At 49.9% G+C, this 25,095-nt stretch overlaps 2 long non-coding RNA genes across 2 annotated transcripts in view; one reads left to right on the top strand and one right to left on the bottom strand.

The window, feature by feature from the left end:
- The window catches only part of LOC123383352, a 216,363-nt gene that overhangs the window by 183,542 nt on the left and 7,726 nt on the right, over positions 1–25,095 (bottom strand). The window lies entirely within an intron of this gene.
- On the top strand, positions 4,786–5,602 carry LOC123383354. The gene is made up of 2 exons (XR_006592962.1): positions 4,786–5,067; positions 5,360–5,602. It is a non-coding gene; the product is annotated as an uncharacterized LOC123383354 (long non-coding RNA).

Genomic DNA, 25,095 nt, shown 5'->3' with positions numbered 1-25,095 from the left:
CCAGTGACCGAATGGGTCCACCATGACTTCGTCGGAGAACCGGCTTCAGAGCAGGATTCGGGTCGGGGGTCTGGAGGCGGGGCGCCGAACGTGGTGCCCAAGCTCCGTGCGATCCGGGCCGTGAAGAGCGGACGCTGCCCGGCCTTACAGAAGGGCTAGCGCAGAAGGGGACGGTAGGGGACAGAAGGGACGCCGCGGGGGCTAGTGCCCACGAGAGCCTGGTGAATCCTGGTCTGACCCGGAGACTGACCTCGCAGGTGGCGGGCAAGCCCCATTCCAAGGAACTTCCCATTTCAAATAAACAAGCTGCTGGGGACTGGGAGGCTTCTTTTCAAGACACTCGTCTCTTATCTTGGCCAAAGGGCGGGCCGTGGTGGCCCCAGAGCAAAGCAAACACAGAGGGTGGACTCAGACTTTGCCCCCCCCCCCCCCCCCCCCCCCGCACAGGCACACAGTACCCAGGGCTCCTCATTCCTCCCTTGCTACACGGTCCTCTCTGCCCGGTCGAGGCTCCCATCTGCCTCCAGCCCAAGGCCTCTTTCCCAAACTCATTAGAAGGAGGACATCTCCAAAAGGATCACGCTAGACGTACTATTATATTTTCATTACGAATCCTCAGATCGCTTCACTTCCCTGCTTCGATCCTTCCATTGGCTGTCCACGCTGTGAAAGTCAGATGGCAACAGTCTGAGGCCCGTGGGCTGCTTTCTCGCACCCTGTGACACCCCAGCAGACAGCACAGATCTCTTCTCTCCCCCTGCAACACAGAGGGCGGCCTCCCGCCCTCCTCCTGGCCACGCCCCCCTCCGCCCGCCCAGGGCCTTTGCCCTTGCTGCCTCCCAGCCTAGGACGTCTTGTCTTTCTGATTCTCTCATGGCTGGCTCAACCCCAGCACCCCCCCCACTATCTAGGAGTCCTGGATACACGCAGATACACGCTCAACACAGAATTGCAGGGTCTCTCCCAAATTCCTCGAGCATCCTTGAAGCGTCTTAATTCATACGTGAGTCCCTAACGGATGCTTGACCCACAGGCTCAGTAAATACTTGTTGAAGGTCTATAAATCAACTAATGGATGCAAGGGGCTTATTAGCACAGCTGATGGCCTATTTTTATAGAGGGTTTTGCTAGGAATCAGCGAACATTTTCTGTGAAGGACTAGACAGTGAATATTTAAAGGTTTGCGGGAGGTAAGGTCTCTGTTGCAACCACTCAACTCCGTGCTGTGGTGGGTTGGATTGGGCACGTACCTAAGCTCTTTACATATATTGCTTTGTTTGACCCTAAAATGCCTTAAAGTAGATACAATCATTTCCTTCTTGCAGAGGAAAACCTGGAGACTCAGAGGGGTTGAGTAACTTGCTTCAAGTGGCAAAGCTGACCATTCCGCGCTACAGCCTATATGAAAAGACCCAAGGAATCATCTAGAAGGAGGTGCTCGTCAACTGGAGAAAGTTGAGGCATCAGAGGTGATCAGCCAAGTGCTTTCTGAAGAACACTCAGGATCAGCAAGAAAGAAAGCTTAAAATGAAAGGTGAAGTGGTTTGTCTCTTTGTTCTTTGGAGATGTGGAACATTCGAGTGATATGAAAGAAAAAAAAAATGTCCGCCAAGATGGAGATTTGGAGAAAATCCCTGGGCTCTTGCCTGGCACAAAATGCTAAAATGTCCTGAGCTGTCTCTGCCTGGAGGTCTAGAAGGGGGGCTGGGTGTTCGGGGAAAGGTGGTGGCCTTCGCATCTCGTCAGTGATGACCCTTCATTAACAAGAAAAGGGACCCGTTCAGGTCCCTGCTTGGGCCCCAAGAAAGTGACTTAATTTGACCTTGAAGAGATTTCCTGCCTCCCTTTTCTGCCTTTGTTTTAGTATCCTGTAAAAAGGATAAAACATAAAAATAAAAAACATTGGGGCGCCTGGGGGGCTCAGTGGGTTAAGTGTCTGACCGGCTCAGCTCATGATTTCGCGGTTCGTGAGTTCGAGCTCGCGTCTGGCTCTGTGCTGACAGCTTGGAGGCTTGAGCCTGCTTCAGATTCTCTGTCTTCCTCTTTCTCTCTCTCTCTCTCTGCCCCTCTCCCTCTCACACTCTGTGTCTCTCTCTCTCTCTCAAAAATAAACATTTTAAAAAATTAAAGGATTAAAAAAATAAACAAAAACCATAAAAAGGCTCTTAATCTTAAAGCATGAGGCATCAAGAAGCTAAGCCAAACTCAGATACGTATATTCAATCGGGTAGAACTTGAGACTTGTCTCCTCCGGAACACAGAAATAAACAAGCTACTTGACCTTTCTGTGTTTCAGTTTCCTCTCTGTGAAACGGACACGGTGCTATTTAAACCGCACGGGGCATTTACGAGGCCTAAACACAGTCTATAATACTAGATGTCATTCTTACGAGAGACAAAGTGCCACTCATTAGGATCAGCTGGAAAGAGGAACTGCAAACATGGTCAGAGCTTCAGTGGACCTTTGATCCCAACCCCTCACCTTAAAAATAAGGAAACTGGGGCCAGAACGTGTTGGTGACACACGGCGTTTAGATGCAAAACTGGACTGTCTTTACAGACCGAAGCTTTGAGGATGTTTTTTTTTTTAATTTTTTAATGTTTATTTATTTTTGAGAGAGAGAGAGAGAGAGAGAGAGAGAGAGACAGAGAGTGAATGGGGGAGGGACAGAGAGAGAGACACACACACACAGAATCCGAAGCGGGCTCCAGGTTCTAAGCTGTCAGCCCAGAGCCCGACGCGGGGCTCGAACTCACGAGCCGTGAGATCATGACCTCAGCCGAAGTCGGACACTTAACCAACTGAGCCACCCAGGCGCCCCTTGATTTGGTAACATAAAAGGTATGCTTTATATAGATACATAACTTTTTTTTTTTTAAGTCTACTTATTTGAGAGACAGAGAGAGAGAATTTGGAATATGAGCAGGGGAGAGGCAGAAAGAGAGAATCCCAAGAAGGCCCCACACCATCAGTACAAAGCCCTACATGAGGCTTGAACTCATAAACCATGAGACCATGACCTGAGCCGAAACCATGAGTCAGATGCCACCCAGGCGCCCCTATATAACTTTTTATGAACACTTTCTCTGCACAGCTTTTCAGTAAAATGACACATACTTTTGCATGAAAAGGTGTTTGTATTTCAGGGTTTTGGAGTTTCTAGCACAGCATTCCAGCATGTCCCTAGACCCAGATGGATGGATTAAAAATGGTCCCTTGGAAACCGATTATTGCCTTGTCCCATCCAACTGATGACCACCGCGTGATCAGAAGTGTGTACGGGTTTTTTTTCTGAAGATCCGCGCCCCTCCCCCCGCCCCACCGCCTCACTATATTAAATGAAGACCGATCAAACTTTGGAAATGAGGATTCTACTCCTGGAAATGTGTCTTAAAGAATTTCTTGCGTAAGTGCACGTGATCCCACACAAGGACGCTCACTGTCGCACTGGACACTTTCCATAATATTCGGATACTTTTAGACACCTCGTGTTAAACAGATGCTTAATATCCCAGTTTGTTCCACCACAATTCATCTGGCTAACGTCCTTTACTTGGGCTTTCAGGTTATTTCAAACTTTCTCCTACTACACTCAGAGACCGTACAAATGCTTGTGGGGAATCTTTGCGCAGAATCGCCTCTCTGAAGAGAGAAACGTGGGGAGGAGTTGTGTGTCTTATGCTAGAACACACACAACATCATGCAGAGAATTAAAGGGCCAGCACATTTAGGGAGTTAATTAAAACCCACTGCACACTGCATGGTGTCTTCTGATAAGAGGGAGGGGAGCCCCGGGGCATTGAAAGCCTCTGCTCAAGAAGAAAGGAATTATCCCAGGATTGGCTGGGAGTCATTCTAGCTACTGATCTGTCACGGGCTCATTCGGTGGTGATTTATGGAGAGAAAAATGCGCCCCAGCTCTGATTTTTAAAGTACCCGGGGATAAGCATATCTGGAGAGTTTACTGCACAGGAAAACCTTATCTCCTCTTACAGAGAAAGGAACCATCACGGGGGCGGGGGCGATCAGCTTGCCGAGTTGGTCACCCAGCCTCCCAGCTTAGAGGCTCTAATGAGACAAATGAAAGTGACGATGACACATAAAATCGAACCTTTCTTGGCCGCAGAGTTGTGAACGTGAATTACATCCGTACATAGACCTGGCTAATGGCGTGGCTGGGAAGTAAACCTCATAGAGCTGAATACGTGTACAATTCCTTTTAGAACAGAAGGTTCAGCTGTCATCAGTGATGTTCAAGCGCGAGTTACTGTTAGGGGAAAGCCAGAAACAGGGGGATTATTTTGGCCTACACCATATCAAGTGCTGCCTCGCTGAGCCACAGAGAGGTACGCCAGTCCAGACAGTCTGGGGGAGAGGGGGAGAGAGTGGAAATTGTCAAAATGATTCTTGACCAGGTGGGCTAGGTGGATGGGTCAGATTTATCAAACCGATGCATCAGTTCACTCATTGGGGAGCGATTTCTCCGCACCAGTTCAGAGGCAAAACAGAATAACAGAAAGGACTTGTAAGCTCAGTGTCTATTCCGTCAGCCGTAAAAATAACAAACATTTAAATAGAATCTATGTTGTACCACAGTTTTTAGCAGAAAGGAATTACAGCTGGCGGCTTGAAGATAGTGAGTTTCTCCTTCCTTTTCGCTTTTTGTTTGGTTGTCATGGGAGTCCGTGTTTGTGGGGAAATTCCAAGTGTATTCACTACAAGGAGCGGTCTCTGATTTCGTACACCAATTTTCTTCCAAGTAGCAGTAGCAGGACAGGGGGGTGGGGGTGGGGGCTACTGAAGGCGAGTTAAGCGAAAGTACATTTCTTAAAACCAGATTCAATCAGAAAGATCCTTGTTGGAGATGGGTTCAAGGCCCCGTGGAAGACATCAGGCGGAACATTTAATTTCGTTCAAACGAGCCTCATAATTTGAAAGTCCGCCTCAAGCCTATCATTCTGGAAAGCGTGCAGCGAATGACTTCCTGACACGCCCAGGGAGGCAGGAGAGAGATGAAAACATGTGTGAAAGCTGTCATCCAGTTGTCCAAGATGCCTCAGAGAGCAGTGAGTAATTCAGAAAACGAAGCGTGCTTCCTGGGCATGGGCCAGGGAGGCCCGCCCATACCGCTGGGGAGTCCGGGCAGCATGGTGGGGAAGCACATGGCCGTCGAGTCAGAGAGCCTGGCTCGATTCTGACAAGGATACTCAATCTTTCTGGATCCCCATTTCTTCATTAAAATGGAGGCCACAGCTTCTTGCCTTGACAATGGCTGGGAGGATTGTGGGAAATGGCGGGCGTCAGCTGCTCACCAAGAGGGACCTAGTTCGTTCTGCTCAACCTCTGTGTCCCTTCCAGGTCCGGTTCCCAGCAGCCCCTGAACGGCTTGGGTCCTGCGCGCGTAGACCCGAAAGCTCTCCCCAGTGTTGACGACACAGAATTGGGGGGCGGGGGGCAGGTTGCTGCTCAGAACGTGACCGTGAGCCATCCCCGTCCATCGTCCCCAGACCAGAGCACTGGTCGGCATGGTGGACGTTGTCATCCTGATTACGTGGCGTAGTAGACTGGTTGGTGAAATAAAAAATAATCAGTTCTCTCTGTTATATGTTTTATAATGGACTACCATACATATGGCCTTGTGTCAGGTTCTGTGGAATACAGAACAACATGGAATACAGCGGAAGGTGGACCAAAGCCAAATTACACAATAAAAATGCGGATGACTTGGGCCCCGAAGCGGAACAGGAAGGACTAGCAGACTGATGGCAAGGAACGGCCCTTACTATCTGCTAGGGTTTTAACATGGTATTGTAAGGATTCACCTGACCAGTTCTGTTTATTTTGTATTATTATTTTTAAGTGTTTCTTTATTTATTTCGAGGGGGAGCGAGAGATGGCGTGAGGGGGGGGAGGCACAAAGAGAGGGAGAGAGAATCCCAGGCCGGCCCCGCGCTATAGGCACGGAGCCCCGCGAGGGGCTCGAGCTCAGGAACCAAACCGTGAGATCACGACCTGAGTCGGAATCAAGAGTCGGACGCTTAACTGACTGAGCCACCCGGGCACCCCCTTTTTATTTGTTAACCTCGCGAAAGATACTGTTATTACCACAGTCATAATGGCAAGAACAACACCTGAAGGCATCCGGTGCCCCCGTGTGCCAGGCACTGCACAGGGTGCGTCTCACCCGTGACCTCATTAACGCTCTCAACAACCCCTTGAGACTGGCCTTATCGTTTCCATTTTAGAGATGAGGAAACTGAGGCTTGGAGACGTGCACTCACTTAACTCCGCACAGCCAGGAAGCAGGATCCCTGCTGTTGGAACTCAAATCTGACACCAAGTCGGACTCCCCCTCCCTCCCCCACCTACCACACCGCACCAAGAAAAACGGAGCTGCTTAGGAGGTGGGAACTGATAGGTGTTTGCCGTGTAATCCGACCTTCTCTAAGGTTACGGGAGGAAATATTTGTGCGCAGAGGTGGGAAGCGGGGCTTGACTTAGGCAGCGGGAGGGAGGCATCCCCAAGAGGCTTGACCATGGTTTTCCGCCTGGCAAGGCTGAAAACCGTAGATCGGTATTTCCGTAGTGCCTAGAATACGCGAATGACCCGGGCAAGAGCGATATTTCATTTTACCACGAGCTTGCGTCGAAAGACCCAAAAGTTTCAATCCGGGCTGTGAAAGGCCCTGATACTATGCAATTAGTTGAAGTGCTAAGCTGAAACTGTCCCACATTCCTTTGCAAAAGGAATTCAGCAGCCTCGTTCCCTGGAGAATACGGAAGAGGCAGTATGGTGTCATTTGTTGGCCTCCAAAGCCTGCCCCCAACTCTGCAACCCACCAAACCTGACATTAAAGGGAACAAAGCAGCCCTGTTTTCCCCTTGCCTTTTTTTTTTTTTTTTACTTCCTCATATACTGCATCTCTGCATGAAAACTGAGCCTATGGTATCACTTCCAGTGTGGTCAGTGTGGGGAATGCTAAGGATAGGGCTTTGAGATGGAACCAGAGATTCTCGACAGCATCAGGGATCCGTGATTTGGATTGAGAGATCTCTTTGGGAATACAGAGCTTGCCTCGGATCCCTGCCTTGGAGCCCGTAGAATCAAGTGGAGGGATCAGAAACCAAACCCCAAAGGCTAAGCGACGACAGAGGAAAGAATACAGTCGCGCCAACTTTCATTTGCTAGAAGAGTGGTGTCCCCAGTATTTAGTAGGGCTCAGTGGTAAGTGAGTTGAAAACCCGGACTTCAGTTCATGTTTTCCAAGCACAGAGTTGAATAAGATTGTCAAACCGTGCAACTTTTCTGGTCCAGATTTTTCAATTTGTAACATAGGCAAGGTATCTAAAGTCCCTTCAAATAATTAAAAAAAAAAACCCAAAACCCCAAAAAACAAAAAACCTGTGACTTTTAGTTGTGTGAGCTCACAGGAAGAAGGAAGGTTTCGCAGAGAAACAGAACTCTCAGTAGAATGGATGGGCAGAAGGGCAGATATGAGCGGGGGAAACGTAGGAGTCCAGGGAAAGAGACGGGCAAGTTCTCGGGGTCAGCGGGGCCGATGCAGAAGCTTCCGGAAGGCTTGTCGTGGGGAAGCAGGCTGGAAAAGCAGCTGGCCGGACGAGATGGAAAGCCCTGAATGCTGGGTACAAATGACACCACGTGCTGGTGGGGGCCGGTTCCCGGGGCCTGTGGGCCTTCCTCCCCTGGAGTGACTCTCCCGGTTCTGCACCTCTGTCGCCAACAGATGTGAAAAATCTAGATTTTTGAGCATTCGGCCAAAAAGCTATGGGGGGGGGGGGGTGGTCTCTGCAGTGTCTCACTGTGTTTTCCCTGTGTGACGGCAGCCCCCAGGGGGCGGGGGGTGGTCTCTGCAGTGTCTCACTGTGTTTTCCCTGTGTGACGGCAGCCCCCAGGGGGCGGGGGGTGGGGCACTCATACAGGACACATCGTATCACCCTTCAGATGTCGTTTCCCAATCCCTTGGCTGAAACCTGCTGCAAAAGCAGCCTTCGTGGCATGCGTGGCAAAGTTGTAGGAGAGAGACGTGACCCTGATTCCTTCTTTCACAGGCCGTGCTGGCTTTTGGAGCTCCTGGCGGTGCAGCGACAGCTGATGCCTGCGTGCTGCGGGCCCCCTACCCCCACCCCACCCCACCCCCACCTCATCCCTCTCGGCTCTTTTCATCTCCAGGGGAGCAAAGAGCCGGCACAAGAAGAAAGGATCCACTGGGCGTTCCGGAGGGTTGCATATGAGAAGGTGCTTCTGCAACTGAAAAAAAAACCCAGCTCTGTCGTGTGTCTGCGAAAGCAAGTGCAAGCGCAAGGGCTCCGTTCTTCCGCCTGCGTCCATTTCACCGCGCGGCCGAGGCCTCGCGCTTGTGTAACATGGAGGAACCAAGGCTGCCGCTTCCTCATTGTAGCACCGGGCCCCGCAGCCCCCCGGCCGTTATGAAACAGCGCTCGCTCGGCTGCACAACAGGAAGTACAATCCGCGGCCAGTACATAGAGCCCTTCCTTCCCTTTTAGAGGGGCCTCAGAACTTCCCTCTCCGTCCTTCCAGATCCTTTTACAGACGATCGCTTGGGAATGCGGGTTCGCCTCACCCCCTCTGCCCTCCTCCGGGGAGGGGGGGAGGGTCAGGCCGCGTGAACCGGCTATCATCTACCCCTCCCGCATTTTAGGTTCAGAGCCCAGCAAAGCATGCCCTCCCCGTCGTTCCCAGAGAAAACCTGACTTCACAGGGGAAAGGCCCCCCCCCCCACCTCCATGGCCCCGGGCTTGCTTCTGTAAATATTTTGTGTTGGACTTTATCAACATCACTTTGTCCCCGAGTCCGGAATTTCCCTTGTAATTGACCCCGGGCGCGCCCGGTCCAAAGCCAAGCCGGGGAGCCTGAACCAGGCGAGAGTATTTTGTGTATAAATCTTTGCCAACGTAATAGAAAGTGTCAAAGGAGTTCTGCAAGTAGCTGTTCTGGCTGAGCAACCTGGGCTCATGCCAGGCAAGTGGGGAAAAATACCAATTCGTCTGTTACCTCGGCGTGCCTAATGACAGGTGACAATGTCAGTTTCCTATGTGCCACAAACGCCTTGGCTTAAAGCAACGTAAATCTGTTCTCTTACAGATGTGTGTGTCAGAAGTCTGACGTGGATCTCACCGGGCTAAGATCGCGGGATCAGCGAGCCGACATTGCTTTCTGGAGGGTGAGAGTCCGGGTTAGGGTTAGAGGGTTACGGTTCTGTCTTCCGCAGTCACTCCTTCGGCTTCCATGTTTAAGGCCCCCCCCCGCACCGGGATGACATCGGGCGTGTCCCAATCCTCCATGACAGTCGCTCTATTTCAAGTTCTTCCCATTAGCAGCCTTAATTCCATCGGCAACCTAAAGTCGCCTTAGGGGAGCCACGCTGGCCCAGCAGAGCGTGAGTTCGAGCCCCGCGTTGGGTGTGGAGATTACTTAAAAATAAAATCTTAGGGGCGCCTGGGTGGCGCAGTCGGTTAAGCGTCCGACTTCAGCCAGGTCACGATCTCGCGGTCCGGGAGTTCGAGCCCCGCGTCGGGCTCTGGGCTGATGGCTCAGAGCCTGGAGCCTGTTTCCGATTCTGTGTCTCCCTCTCTCTCTGCCCCTCCCCCGTTCATGCTCTGTCTCTCTCTGTCCCAAAAATAAATAAAAACGTTGAAAAAAAAATAAAATAAAATCTTAAAAAGAAATAAATAAAGTCCCCTCTGTTCCGGGGCTTAGGACACGGGCATCTTTGCACAGCCCTTATCTTCTCTGCCACGAGAGGTGTGCTATTTATCTTTCTTTGTAGCGTAAAGGTCGCTCTCTTTTTACTGTAGTAAGACCCTCATGGTTGCTAGGAATTCAAAGGCAGGAAAGTGCTCGTTTAGGATACATGAAGTCACATGAAGGATGGCCACCCATTGTTGAGTGCTGTTATAGCAGGCGATGTACCCTACGTTCGTTTGTTTTCAGGATCTTACTAGAGCCCTGCAAGATAGACAACGCAGGTGGCACTGTTCTCGTTTACAGAGCCTGCCTTTTCAACCCCCCCCCGGGAGTCCGGGGGCGGCCCTCCATGGACAGAGTCTGGCTCTCTTTTCTTGCCTTTAACTTAAGCTGGCCAGCAGGCCTCACGACAGCCCTCCGGGTCCCAGTTTGGGCTGCTCTGAGGCAGCAGCCCCGCCCCCACCCTGCGTCCCCTCCCGGCCGGGCTGGCAGTGTTGGGGCAGACAGACCGGAAAAGCACGGATGCTACGGTGTGGCCTTCTTTGCCTCAAGAGAGCAAATTCTCACGGGAGAACAGAAGTTAAGCTTTGATTACGGAAGGCGGAACTTGGGGACACTCTGACCCCTACCTGACATCCTACGGGCCGACATTGCAATTTCTCCTGACAGCGGTGGGTGCCCTGCTTTTGGAGAGCACAGCTTTCGACCCAGTGTTCGGTCCCTCCCCGGGACACCCCATGATCTCTGGGGACGGAGCGTCAGTCCGACAGCCCCATTTGCCTGCCGCCATCTGGCTGGTGGGGAAAGTGGACTCTCGCTCCACTAGTCAAAGCTGTGTGGACAGCGAGCACCAGGAGGGTGAGGAGAGAGCCGAGGCGATGGCCACCGACAAAGTGAACAACCGGCAAAATTTAGCGGGCGATTTTCTATCCCGGGGCTGGAATGGTACGGGACTGCTGGCGTTCTCGCGAGCTTTCGGCCTGGGGCACATAGGCACTTCTTCGGGTGCGGGTTCTCTGCTCGGGCAGCCACCACATGGCAAAAGAAAAGAGAGATCGGTGGGGTTTCTTCCTAACAAGCCCCGATTGAAAATCTCACCAGCACACACACAAACCCGCGCACACACGCGCACAAACACGACCGGGCCAGTGTCAGGGCGCCTCCTTTCATCGTTTTCGGAGACCAGGACATTTCTCAGTTCCAAGCACCTACCCCTTGAATGGCTAGCTTGGTGCCACCCGGTATTTTCCCTTTCCTCCTGAAGTCAGATCGGGCAGAGCCCTGCTCAACCTTCCCAGGCTTCCTTCCCCGGCCGACTTGTCTACCTAGGAACGACTTCTGATTCTCCCACGCGCATCGCACATGTGTCCCCAGTGAGGCCCGGGCCACGGCTAGGCCCGTGTTCCACAGTCCCGAGGGGCTGTTGGCAAAGCACGCTGTGTGCCCCCCGTGGTGGTGCTGAGAGCTTACTCATCCCGGTCTCCTAGGGCTGGCCCGGCCAAGGTCCTGCTCAGTTAAGGCAGGTGAGAAACTCTGCTGGGTTAGCTCAAGTAGAGTTTGCTAGAAAAGAGCATGCTACTGCACGCGACATGGTACCCTCGATTGGCTCCTGGACTAGAAAAGGCACATCCATGGGGAAAAAACTGACCAAATCAAGTCCAAAGTTCGACTGACACGAGACCGCACTCAGGTCGGGTTCTTAGCTTTGACGAATGCGCGCTGGAACGGGAAGATGTTAACATTCGGGGAAGCTGGATGAGGAATATAGGGGAGCCCTGTACTGTCCTTGCCACTTTTTTTTAAAGAATTTAAAACTATTCCAGGGGCGCCCGGGTGGCTCGGTCGGCTGAGCGTCCCACTTGGGCTCAGGCCACGATCTCACGGTTCAGGAGTTCGAGCCCCGCATCGGGCTCTCTGCTCTCAGTGTGGGGCCTGCTTCGGATCCTCTGTCCCCCTCTGTCTGCCCCTCCCCCACTCACACACATGTGCTCTCTCTCTCTCAAAAGTAAAAAAAAAAAAACAAAACATTAAAAAAAACTATTCCAACGTAACAAGTTGAGTCAAGCGAAAACAAGCCTGTCATCTTGCCTTAAAGACATTGCAATGTTTTATTTGTTTTTGTATTTATTTGTTTTGACATTGCAATGTTTTAAAGTTAGTCACCTAATAAGGAAAAAAGGATCGAATCTCTCTCCATCCCTCCCCCCCTGCCCGGGGGCCTGGCTCACTCCACAGAGCTCTAGAAGGACCCTGTGGGTGGGTATCCACTCACATCCACTGTGCCTGGAAGTGCGGGCACTTAAAAGTACAAATGATGTAGCCATTCAAAGTGAAAGTGAGAAGGACCACTTGAATTAAGAGGGGTTTTTTTTTTTGTTTTTTTTTCCCCCCCTTTGTTTTCCCAGAATCTCCTGCTGGAAGCATAGTGTTTGCCAGGCCGGGACCAGTCTCAGCAGAAACCTCAGGCCTGTGATAGGTGAACTGTTCCCAAGCCTCATCCCCGAGACGCTGGAAAGGACTAAAATTTGGTGAAGAAGAGGGTGCTTTGCCTTCACTGTTCCCTTCCCCCAGGGCTGGGGGCCTGTTAGGATGCGAGCTGATATGGGTCAAGGAAGCAGTCTTTGTTTTCCTTGAATGGCTGATCTGGGTCCTGAAAAGCGTTCTAGTAACTGATAAGAGAGATCCAGCTGTATTTACCACCTCTCCCGGTTCAACTTTGAACAAGAGAGACCAGCAAAATTCCCAGGGTGAAGTCCAACCTCTGGGCCATGATGGGTTGGTGGTCCAGAGTGTTCCATTTGTCCTGGGAGCATTAGAAAGATCCCAACAATTCCAAGGTAGATAAACATCCCCCGTCCCGGGGTGGGGGTGGGGGGGGGGTGGTAACAAGTCTGGACCCCGGGAGGAGTAGGGCAATCGAAAAGATTTTGGCACATGCCTTGAAATCCAAAATCAGACATCCACCACCCACTCACCAGCCCATCCTCACATAGCCCCGCTGGGCCTCACGGAATACAGACCAAATGTTCTAGAGTTTCGGATTGAAACAAAGCCCCAGGTAGCTGTCTCCATGTCTCCGTGAAAATGATGAGAACTGCTCAACTTTTGCCCGCTTAGAGGTATCACTTTAATTGTTTCTTATTATCAGTGTTACCATTTGCCTCCTGCAGAAGCCTGAGCTGGCAAACAGACTTGGGGAGCCCGGTTCTCCCAGGCTCAGCCAAATCACGGTGGGGGGGGGGGGGCTGCCTTTTCCCTCCTGAGCTGCCTTTTGAAGCCCCAGGATATGACTTCACTTGGACGGGGTCAGTCAAGGCTGGTGGCGGCCAGACGCTTGCAGCAAGTGAGCAAAAGGGCTCAAACGTCAAGAGCGACGAAGGCAGGGTTTGCGCGCCGCCCGAGTCCCGCAGACTGGTTCTACAACCTGCCCCAAACGAGGTCCTCGCTCGCGGTCACTGCCGCCTTCGGGCTGGCTCTAGCAGAGGAAAAGCCCCACCGTGGCCCGCACTCTGCTATTTTTATTTCACAGCCAAGGACGAAAGCTTTCATTTGCAGACACAGACTGAGTCACCCCTGCAGCCCGGATTAGCACGCAGGAGTCTAATACTCCACGAGAGAACTTTGGAGGGTTTGTTTCTAAACCGTTCCCCCAACTTTCTAAGCCCAGGAGAAAAATCAACGTTACACGACCTGAGCCGGAATCAAGAGTCGACACTTAACTGACTGAGCTTCCCAGATGCCCCTGATGATGTTTTTTCAAAAATGTGTTGCATGCATCATATCCCCTATCCTTATTTATCATTCTCTGAGAAACAGGCAGGTAAGTAACAAGTTCTTTCAAAACTCCAGTTACAAATACTCTAAGCCTACAAGATGTTGTCCTTGATAAACTCTCCCTTTTTATAAAACGTTAAAAAACATTAAAAGTCAGAAGAATAGCTTGAGTAGACTGGTGACAATGATGGAACTTCAGGAATGGCCAAAAAAGAAAAAAATTCCAGTGTAATAGTGTCATATGTTTTTCCTCATTCGTCCTTTCCTATTTAAATGCGTAACATTTCTATCTTTTTTTTTTTTCACACTCCCGAGCAACATTTCAGACCTCTCTCACTCCCTGATTCATTTTCATATTTTACCTAAGAGCTGGTTCCACAAAATCCTATGAGAAATCATGTAGATAATCATTTGCCCGGAGCACATTTGTCGCTCAGGCCCCCCGCGTGAGTTTAAAAGTCGCAAACATGTTATTTGCAGGCAGTGTGCTCAGAACCCTCAGTAACAGGCATCTCTGCTCGGTAGGAGGCTGTGGGAAGCCGTGGTGATGCCCCATTGTCCATTCTTGTCACACGGCCCAACTCGAGTGTTACCCCGCCCACGGAGGGAGCCGGTTGCCAGATGCTATTGTGTGTGGCCTTAAGTCCCAACAGTTGTCTGTCTTAGCACTGTTTTTGTTTTCCAAGCCTGGGGACCCAGAGCGAACTGCTCTGCCTTCAAAGGCTCCGTGAAAACGTCCGTCCCAGAAATCACCCCGATACATGTAGGTGCGGCAGCATTAGAAGGAGGTGGGTTGGCCAAGGGCCTCTGAGGCCATACGTGCCGCCATGTTCTATTTCTCTCTGCTCAACGGTGCCTCTCACATAGTGTGATGAGTTCTCTTTCTTCTCCTTCTCCTTCTCCTTGTTTGGCTTTGAGTAGGGCTGTGTTTTTGTTCCAGAAGAGAATCACCAGTAGAAAGAGGTTGTGCGTTGCTCAGCCGATCTCAGGCCTCTCGTTGTAGGATTCTTCTGCCCACGCACTGCTTCCTACGCGAAAGCGTTGAAATTCAAAACTCCCTAAGTCAGAAGTGAAACTGGGTGGGTTTCAGGTCTCCTTTGCCACTTGCCTTTCTTTAAAAACCGGGGAGCCCCGTATGGAGATGTGCGTGCGTGCCAGGGACGGGGAGTGAGGACCCGTGATGACACAGCTCACCTATCCCTCACGGACCTTTAGCGACGGAAAGGACCAGAAAGAGGCCTGGAAAGAACCGGATCTGTTTGGCCTGCTACTCCCCACCGACACCAGAGAACCACTCGGGTTAAAAAACCAAAACCAAAACCAAAAACAACCTGGAGGTAATGGCAGGTCCCCGCACGTTCTTTACCGTGAGAAAGTATCTCCACTTGTGTTTTGGAGAAGGCCACGTGCCAGGATCCAGGCCCACAAAGAATTCTTATTATGTGGAGAGACACATGGGATTCCCGGCCAATGCTAGGCAAGCACAGTTAAGGGGAGTTACGTCCAACGTCCGTCCAGCAGCTCGCAGAGGTGAAGCAGTGGTGAGGTTTGGCAGGTGAGTTAGCTGGGAGACCCTTGCGGTAGGGGGTAAGGTTCCGGGGTCATTGCCGATTAGCTGAAGAAGCCCCTTACAACCGGCCCCTGAGGAAGGTGGCAGTGACTCTACCGGGTGGACGTTTGTTCGATGCCAAGATTTTCAAAACTAGTTAATTAATACCAGCCACGTGTTAGGAGCAAAGCGATAATCAGAAAAGAATCCAAAGGGTGGCTTTTGAGGGCCGCCCGGGGAGGGGGGGAGGAGGGGGGAGGGGGGGCAGAGTCGGCTAAGCGTCCGGACTCTTGATTTGGGCTCGGGTCATGATCTCGCGGTTCGTGGGTTCGAGCCCCGCGTCGGGCTCCGTGCTGACAGCGCAAAGCCTGCTTGGGATTTTCTCTCTCTCTCTGCCCCTCCGCCACTCGTTCGTTTTTTTTTTTTTTTCTCTCTCTCTCTCTCAAAATAAAGAAACATTTAAAAAAAAAAAAAACCAAAAAGATCACTTCCGTGCTAAGAATTCACGGAGTCCTTTTGACCATTTTTAGAATAGCTTGTTGACAAGCTGATCGTCAAGGCTGATGAAAAGACAGCAGAAAACCAACAATCTGCAAGCAACATGAAAGTACGCGTAGACAAGGTGGTTAACGGGGCCACTTTTTCTTCACTTGACTATTGCCGCAGCCAGTGGGGCGGGCCCAGACCCTTGATCCCGTCCAGTCAAGCGGCCCTGCTGTCCCTTTCTGGAGGGCATGGGTCTTCGGAAACTTTACGCTCATCAGGAAACGGAAAGACCCTGCAGTGGTGATAAAAGAAAGCAAAATGGGGGGCGCCTGGGTGGCGCAGTCGGTTAAGCGTCCGACTTCAGCCAGGTCACGATCTTGCGGTCCGTGAGTTCGAGCCCCGCGTCAGGCTCTGAGCTGATGGCTCGGAGCCTGGAGCCTGTTTCCGATTCTGTGTCTCCCTCTCTCTGCCCCTCCCCCGTTCATGCTCTGTCTCTCTCTGTCCCAAAAACAAATAAACGTTGAAAAAAAAAAAAAAAAACAACAATTGAGAAGGACTTTTGTTGCCATTGTTTAAAAAAAAAAAAAAAAAAAAGAAAGCAAAATGGGCTTCAAAGGACCAAGCCTGCAAAGACAGGAAGCTGTGGCCTTACGCATACTTGGTCAGATCCTTTCCAGGTGGAGGTCAGAGGCCCTGCTTTTTATACTGAAAGGCGAAACAAGGTGCGGAGCCCAAGATCTGTTGGAAAGGTCGGCGCAGTGTCTCTCCCTAAGGCAAAAGAGGCTCCAGAGACTGAACCGAGCAGCGTGCCCACAACGAGTTTCCGAAGCCGCGCGAGGCGGCTGGCGCCGAGACAGAGAAGAAGGTGGCCTAGTCCCCACCCTCCAACACTGGACGCCGAGGAGCGGTTAGGAAACGAGGCAAAGGAGCAGGCGGATGGCTCTGCTGACTTGAGAAACGGGGGTTAGTTAGCAGAACGTGGGAATAAAGCGAGGGTCGCGGGAAGAATCATCAGAACCTCTGAAAAGAGCGGTTTCCCATCCAAAAGAAAGAAAATGTGATTTTTTTTTTTTACTGTACTAAATAATTTTTTCCTATACTGCATGCATACGCAGCGTTTCCCAGTTCTGGGATGAGCAAAACATCGTCACATTCATCCCCGAGACCAGGGAGAAGTCCAGTTTGATTAAATGAACCCTCACATTTTAGGAGGTTCTTGGAAATGTGTAGCTATAACGGGCCCTAGAAATGCAAATCGCTGGCAGGAAGTAAGGGAGGACCCGGCTGCCAGGCCGCGAAGGTAGCTGAAGACACATTTTCTCAATAAATCCTCCGACACAGGGGAAAACCCTGAAGACTTCAGAGATGTCCAACCGACACTTCTCCTGAATGTAATCCCAGACGTCAGGCAGCGCTACTGACCCGGTAAGTCTGACATGATCCTGCCCAGAAGAAGAAGCCGGGAGGGTCAGATGGAGTAGAAGAACACAGAGAGGTGGGCCGAGGCTTCTGGCGGTCAACAAACCCTAACGCTAACCATTTCCGGTTGCCTGGGACACAGGGGTAAATAAAATGCAGCCTCCATCACCCTCAGCGCTCACATGTGGCTGAAATGTTGAAAATCTCTGAGGTCGTGTCATTAGGAAAAGAAAAAAAAAAAAGGAAAACACAACATTCACAACCAGGGAAAGTTAATCCCCAAGCCCCCAGCCCGATGAAGATTTAAGCGCTAGATATTTAAACATCACTCCACTGTAGGGGGTCTTAAAAAAAAAAAAATCACGCGACGGTACTAGTACAGAGAGAAGTTGAACATAAATTTGTGTATTTAACCTCCTAGTGTACGAAAGAGCGAGAACACATGAAATCGCCAATCGCTGGAGGCTTGAAGTTCATGAGCAGTCTGTCTGGGAATGATTGGGTTACCCTCCGGGGTTCTTGATTTCTCTTTCTGTGGTGTTTCTGCCCGGCTCGCTGCTATAAAGGTCAGGAGGAGGAAACACTACCGCATGGCCCCAACCCTTTGTCGTTCTCGAGAAATGGCTGCGCCGGGCTCCTGGGCTGAGCTCATGCTTCTAGAATGCCGTGGGCTTGCCTCGCCAGTCGTGGCGGCAGCAACCGCGCTGCAGTTCAGAGGGCACGTTCAGTGTCATTTTTTGCGGTGTGCTTTCATGTCGTAGCCAAAGGACCGGCCGCCAAACCCTGCTTGCCTGCTCTCTTCAACCCTTTCGTAGCAAGTCCTTAGAAGAACGTACAGGCGCACGTTGCTGCTCTGCCTGGAAAAACAGCTTTCACTTCCTGTTGACCTCTGTCGAGCAGAACAGAGCAACTGGAAAGTGCCGTCGCTGCGGAGCAGAGGGTCACTTGCCGGCCGCCTTTGTCAAGAGAGACCCTACCGCGTGACACATCTTCAAACGGTAGAGAGGGCCACCGTTGACTACGCCGCTCGCGGGAACAAACGCTTAAGTAACGGTGGGGCTCTGATGTTGCATCCTTTCCCGAAAACTCCAGGGACTATCATAGCCATAGAGAAGGCGCGGCGTTGGTTAAAACGTACCCCTCTCTGGAAGGTACCCAAAGGCGCTCTAAGGAGTCCCCCCCGCTCCACCCCCACCCCATAGACCAGCTGTTTAAGTGGCTTCCGACAGCTCAGAAATAGAAGGCTAAAACTGGGCCAGCACCCACGTGGATTCTTCTCGGGAACAACGCTGGAGGTGGGGCAGATAATACATGTATTAGGTCGGTTGTTCCTTTAAGAAGAATGCCGCGGATGTTTAGAAGGAAAAAGAGGCCCTCAGAAAATAGTAGTCTGTCCAGTTTTGCCACTGAGGACTACAAAGAAGACGAGAGGCGTTGAACGGGGAGAAACAGAGGAGCGGGCGCTGAGAGGGCACACGCAAGAATCGTGCAGGTGAAACCCAACACAGTGCAGACGCGAAAACAGCCTGTGACCGGTGGCTCACAATGATGCCTTCCTGAGAGCAGTTGCACTGCTTGTTTTTCCCCCAGTCGACGCGAACAGATCGATAGGTCACAGAGCTGCTTCGGATCCTCGGCCTGCCTCTCTCCCTGCCTCTCTCTCTCTCTCTCTCTCTCTAAAATAAATATTAAAAAAAAAAAAAAAAAAGATAATGAGCCCATGGAAAGCCCAGACAGCTTGTGTCTATATATACCTCCGCAGTGTCAAACACCTGGAGGTTTGGAAACTTCCGGACGGTTGTCTCTATTATTCAATTTGCCTCCAGTTAGTTAAAGATAAAAATGGAAAGGTTATATCCTGAGGTGCTGAAGTAAGGCCAAAAGTGATCTGCCGACCCTGTGGTTCCCTTGTTCCTACTGCCCTCTAACAAAATTCCTTTTTTGTGGGAAATTTAGCAAGATCTGGCTCGGCCGCTAAGCATGGTTTGCCACGACTTGACAATGTCTTGACTCAGAATGTTGCTCCGTGTTGAGGTCATTCTGTCCCCCTCTCCCTCTCCTCTTCTTCCATAAAATTTGAGAATACTGAGCTGCCTGATTCACTCTGATAGGAACTCTGGGAGCCCAGGGCACTGGCCTTGTCAGGAATTCCGGGGGGACTGAGTTACTGGAGCTATGGCACAGCCCCTCTCCCTGGAACGTTCCTCTCCCAGGCTTCCCATCGCCACCCACGGCCAGGCCACAGCCATCCCGCTGAAGAGGGCTGCTCAGCCAGCAGGCCTCCCCGCGTCACCGGGCCGGAAGGCATTCTGGGGAATAAGAGGATAATGGGGACAAGCCTGCCCTGTGTGCATTTCTGTGCGCCCATTGTTGTGAGACGCGCCGGGGAGCTTGGGGGTGCGCACCGCTTTCCCTGCATGTCAGGAAGTCTGTAATCACGGGAAACTGGGGGTTTTTATTTCCAAGGATGTGAGCCATCGAGAGCGGTGCTTTGGGGAGGGTTTTCTTGGTTTTTGGTTTTGGGGTGTGTGTGTGTGTGTGTGTGTGTGTGTGTGTGTGTGTGTTTTCTTCCCTACCCCGTTCACAGAGGAAGAGCAAAGTGCAGGCTTCTTAACTTGAAACCAGGAGGTGGCTGGGAACTGTTTTTCAGTACTGAAACTACAGGTCCTGAGTGTGATAGGTGTGTTTCTCCATTGGCCACACACCATGCTTCATCAAGGTCTCTGGCGAACGTCCTTCCACGTTGACTCTATTGGTTTCATATTAACAGAGCTTACCTTAGGTCAGGAAAGAAGGGAGGAGCCATGTGACAAATAAACGTTTGTCACGTTCCCGTAGCTCTGCGGGCAGCGGTAAAGGCAAAGAAGCCATTTGGTGAAGCAAAGGATTTGACTTTACAACCAAAATAATCACGTCAATTAATCCATGGACAACTCTTAAACATTTACTTCTGTCCAGGTTCGAATTCCATTACTGTTTGTTGGGAGCGAGTACTTTCACATACAGTACGTTACGGGGCATTACAGCACCATTTTCTGAACTACTCTGTCCTTCATCATCCCCAGAGTAAGCCCTTTGTGCTCATAAAGCCAAGATTCACTGGGGCGCCTGGGTGGCTCAGTTGGTTGAGCGTCTGACTTCGGCTCAGGTCGCGATCTAACAGTTCGTGAGTTCGAGCCCCGCGTCGGGCTCTGTGCTGACAGCTCGCAGCCTGGAGCCTGTTTCAGATTCTGTGTCTCCCTCTCTCTCTGCCCCTCCCCCGCTCACTCACACGCACTCTCTCTCTCTCTCCCTCCCTCAAAAATAAACAGGCATTAAAAAAATAATAATTTTGGCATCAGCCCAAAGTGGTAGGTGCTAGGGTGCTAAAATGTCGCTAGAGCACTGAGACACAGAGAGTCAAGTTACTTGTACAGCGAGTAAGCGAGAGCCAGGATTCCAAGATGGCCCCCTGTGGCTCCGGGAGCCATGCTTTTCCTGCCCACAGTGGGGCGGCCAAAGTCCCAAGATGGCACCTGTGATCTCAGCCCCGTGGTGTCGTACCATGATGAGGTCATGTTATGTGAAAGGGTGATGGAGGTCACTCTCTTGATGACGTTAACGTCATATGGCAAGGTGAGAGGGGTTTTGCATGTGTAATTCATGTCCCAAATCCGTTCACTTTAAGTAATCAAAAGGGAAATTATCCTAGGGGGCGGTCTGACTTCATCAGGCATCCTTCAGAAGAGGTGCTAGGCCTTCTCTGAATCCTGGAGACTGGATCCTGATAACCTTGCAGAAGCAGGCGGCCACGGGTTCTACAGCTTGCAGACAAAGAATTCTGTCAACAGCTACTTGAGTTTGGAAGGGGTCCAAGCTTCCAGGTGAGGACACGGCCCCGGTCAACACCCTGATCGCAGCCTTGTGAGACCCTGACCCCGGGATCTGGCTAAGCCGTTCCCAGAGTCCTGAGGGAAGAAATCTGTGAGGTAAAAGACGTGCTGCTTTAAGTCACTAAATTTGTGGTGATTTGTTACGCAACAATAGAAAATTAGGCCCAGTGTACAAACGCCTCGATAACACAAATACGCCTCTCAATAAAACGTTCGAGCGCACAAATATATAAAAATAACACGTATTTATAAACGACATTTAAGAACTACTACGCCAAGAGAGGACCCCAGAGTAAAACACTCTAGACACACATACACACCCCAGCTGGAAAAAATGATGGCTAGCTATTGTTTTCTTTTGAGGTTTATTTATCTTGAGGGAGAGAGAGAAAGAGAGAAGACGAGCAGGAGAGGGGCAGAGAGAGAGAATCCCAAGCAGGCTCCGCACCGTCAGCGCAAAGCCCGACGTGGGCCTCGAACTCTTGAGCCGTGAGATCATGACCTGAGCTGAAATCAAGAGTCGGATGGATGCTCCGCCCACTGAGCCCCCCCAGGCGCCCCAGGATAGCCACTGTTCTTAGTCATGCCCCTCCTCCACCACTGCTGTAGAGGTTCTAACAAGTATTGAAACTCTGAGCATAGCTACCCCCTTTCAAATGGACTAAAATATGTCCTAAATAAAAAGAATACACAAGCTTTTTAAGAACCTGACTGTAGCACTTCTAGGGGGACCATGTATGAAAGGACACATACTCAGCCTTTTCATGGGACCCCCCCCCCCCGCACCGCCCCCACCAAAGTAGGTCTGCTTTGAGACCCTAGACATCCAAAGGTCGCCCTCATCACTGCCTACTCCGACCAGACTCAAAGCTGGGTGTTTCTCACCCAACAGCCAGTCAGCAAGGGTTAGAGATCGCCGAGGGCGGTATGGCTCGGCTTTTAGGAAGGGAAGCATGCGGTCCAGAATGGGCACACGTTGGCAATATTATTTTCTCAAATGCCTTCGATCTTTGGGCTTTGTTCTTCAAACTTGCCCATCATGCAAAGTTCCGGTCTTTAAGTTTTGTTTTTTAATCACCAGATTTTTATCTTCCCTGCTTATGCCTCATCAGAAATGAACTCACACGAGACATTTCACTTACACCCCGAGCCGGTTCGTTCATTGTGGCGAATTTTCTGTGCCTACACATTTTATGCTATGCCTCAGTTCTCCTTCTGAAGAGAGCCTTACCTTTACCGGGGAGCAGCACACTTTTTCTGAAATGGGCCACCCAGTAAATATTTTTCTGTCTTGCGGGCCAGATAGTCTCGGTCACAGCTACCCAGGCTGCCACTGAACGTGGAAGCAGCCACGGACAAGCCACGAATGAATGAGTGTGACCATCAAACCTTATTTACAGACACCGAAATTTGGGTTTTCTATAATTTGTGCATGCCGAGACATAGTATTTCTTCTTTTGACCTACTTTCCAGCCATTTACAAATGTAAATAGCATCCTAGCTCTCGGACTGTAGAAACACAGGCAGCTGGCCATACGTGGCCCTCGGGCCAGAGTTTGCGGGCTCCCCGTTTGTAGAGAGATATTATCAGGGTTAGTGTATTAATCATTATAAAGATTTTTTCTCTTTTTGGAATGAAAATATGGACGAAAAATAGCAATATATAAATAAATATATATATATACATGTATATATATACATGTATATGTGTATATATACACACACACACACACATATATATATATATATATATATATATATAGACATATATTAAATTGGGACACATGTCCTTACAGGGGTCAGGTTCACAAATCATGCCAGATCGTCACAGAGGACACCGATTTTTACTTCTGCTAACAGAACCGGTCCTGGGGGTGCCTGGGTGGCTTAGTTGGTCGGGCATCTGACTCTCTGTTTCGGCTCAGGTCATGGTCTCGCGGTTCACAGGTTTGAGCCCTGCATCGGGCTCCGTGCTGACAGCGCAGGGCCTGCTTGGGATTCTCTCTGTCTCTCTACCCCTCCCATGCTCTCTCTCAAAAATGAATAAACTTTAAAAAATTTAAAAACTTTTTAAAAAGATTTTTTAAAAAGAGGGGGGAGGTGGGAACTCGTCCTGTACATGCATTTCACTCTACACAATAAACTCACAAACCTGGGATGGACCGTGTGGTTCCTACGATTGAAGGCCCAAACACTAGGTTAATATTACCAGAGTCCTTTACACTATTTAACATACACATATCAGTATTATAAAAAAAACGCCCTGTGATGGCAGAATCCTTAGATATGACTGGTGGCCGTCAGCCAAGATAATCAAACCAGAAGGGACTCAGCCATATCCAGGTTCTGGGGAATTAAGATAATCACGGGCAAACTCAAATGTCCATTTCGTCGTTCGTCACTCTGAACACAAAATACACAGTTTTAGTCTCAGACACATCATGCTGGGCATTATGTTATACAATAAACAAGTATAGGGGGTACCTGGGTGGCTCAGTCAGTTGAGCCACTGACTTTAGCTCAGGTCACGATCTCACAGTCGGTGGGTTCGAGTCCCATGTCAGGCTTTGCATTGACATTACAGAGCCCACTGCAGATTCTCCGTCTCCCTCTCTCTCTCTGCCCCTCCCCAGCTCATGTGCACACACTCACTCTCTCTCTTTCTAAAATAAACATTAAAAAAAATTTAAAAAGAAAAGTAAAAAAAAAAAATAACACCCAAGTAGAACTATAAAATACAAAAGACTGGATTACAGTGTTTGCATATCCTTAGGAAAGGAATCTCATGAACTAAGCGGAAACACGGCAAATGACAGTGCCTTACTCAGAGTCCCCATTCATAGGACCCGAACGACCATATCCATAATTTTGCCTTTTACAAGCCTCAAAAGGGGAAGGAAAGGAAGGCAGGAAGGAGGGAAGGAGGGAGGAAGAAAAAGTAGGAATTATTTTTCTAGAACCAGATAGAAAAATGGTTTTTCATGGTTTTGTGCTGTCCTGTCGGGCTATTCAGGGTTTTGCCTGACCGCACCATTTTTATGCGATTGTGTCCGCTAAAGCGTAATGTGTTGATGGATAATGAAAAATCAGGGGTATCCACTTGGGTGGTCTGGCGAGACTTCGGCTTGAAGTAAATTTAAACTCTCTGGAGATATCTACCATGAGGAATGTGCTTTTTCAAGCTCATTGTTTGTTTTAATCCAATGGAAAAAAAAAGAGAGAGATAAAAACGGAGGAGTAGGATCTATAAAGACAGAGTGCAAATATTAAGACTGGCAAATGGAAAAAAATAGTCAGGGAATGGCCTGAAGGCCAAGTTCAACTTTCAGACTGTCCTGGCAAAATTTTCACTGACGTGAAAGATTAAGGTCCACCTGAGCATAGCACCTTTGTTTAGCTCGGTAAGTCTTCATGAAAAATCTGTTAGTATTTGTCCTTGTTACGTTTTCAGCTATTTAATTTTCCATGATCTTAAAGTGATACATCGCTATACACACACATACACACATTTGGAAAATATCGACAAGTAGGCAGGAGAATATATACACCACGAATAACCAAACCTACCACTCAAAGATAACTCATACCTTCTCTTCTTAAGGAGAGGTTGCGGTAGGAGGTATTATTTTCATTATTACAATAAAAACCCCAACCTTTTTGAACCGAACGAGTCAAATAATGTTGATAACCCAACATCTAACTGTAGGGCGATGGAAACTCTCATCTAGAAAGGCCGTGACATGACAGAGACCACCCAGACTCTCACATATCCAATCAGGCTAAGAGATCAGTCTAACTCGGTAGGCTAGCCCAGAAAGGGCAAAGTATTTCAGGCAATAACGCTTGGTAAGAACCAAAATCTGGCCTCAGCCCTGGAAGAGCTGTGATTTACAAAATACCAGCTTCCTTACAAAATGAGACCTTGATGCTGAAAAGAATTAGTGTTCCTTAAGTTTCGTAGCTCTCTAATTACAGAGAGGATTTTCAGACTCACCCCCAGAGGTTTTAATATTGTTACCTTAATTTATAGCTGTTCTTTAATTTTAATAGTCAAATGAAAGTTTTAATTATAATCAAGCAGGTCTTCCTATGGAAAGACAGCACCGTTGGCTCGCCTTCTAGAGAACATGTGTGTTTCGTTATTTTCTGGGGCCCAGGGGAACCACAGCATTTACCCACCCTGATTGAGTGTACATTTGCACAAGACCTCGCTAGACAGAACTGGAAGAGGGATGATGGCTGTGGCATTAAACAGAATCAACGAGCC

Source organism: Felis catus, chromosome X (genome assembly GCF_018350175.1).
Source record: "Felis catus isolate Fca126 chromosome X, F.catus_Fca126_mat1.0, whole genome shotgun sequence".
NCBI classification, from domain to species: Eukaryota; Metazoa; Chordata; class Mammalia; order Carnivora; family Felidae; genus Felis; species Felis catus.
The sequence above is the reverse complement of the archived record's forward strand: the minus strand, read 5'-3'. Positions and strand labels throughout refer to the sequence as shown.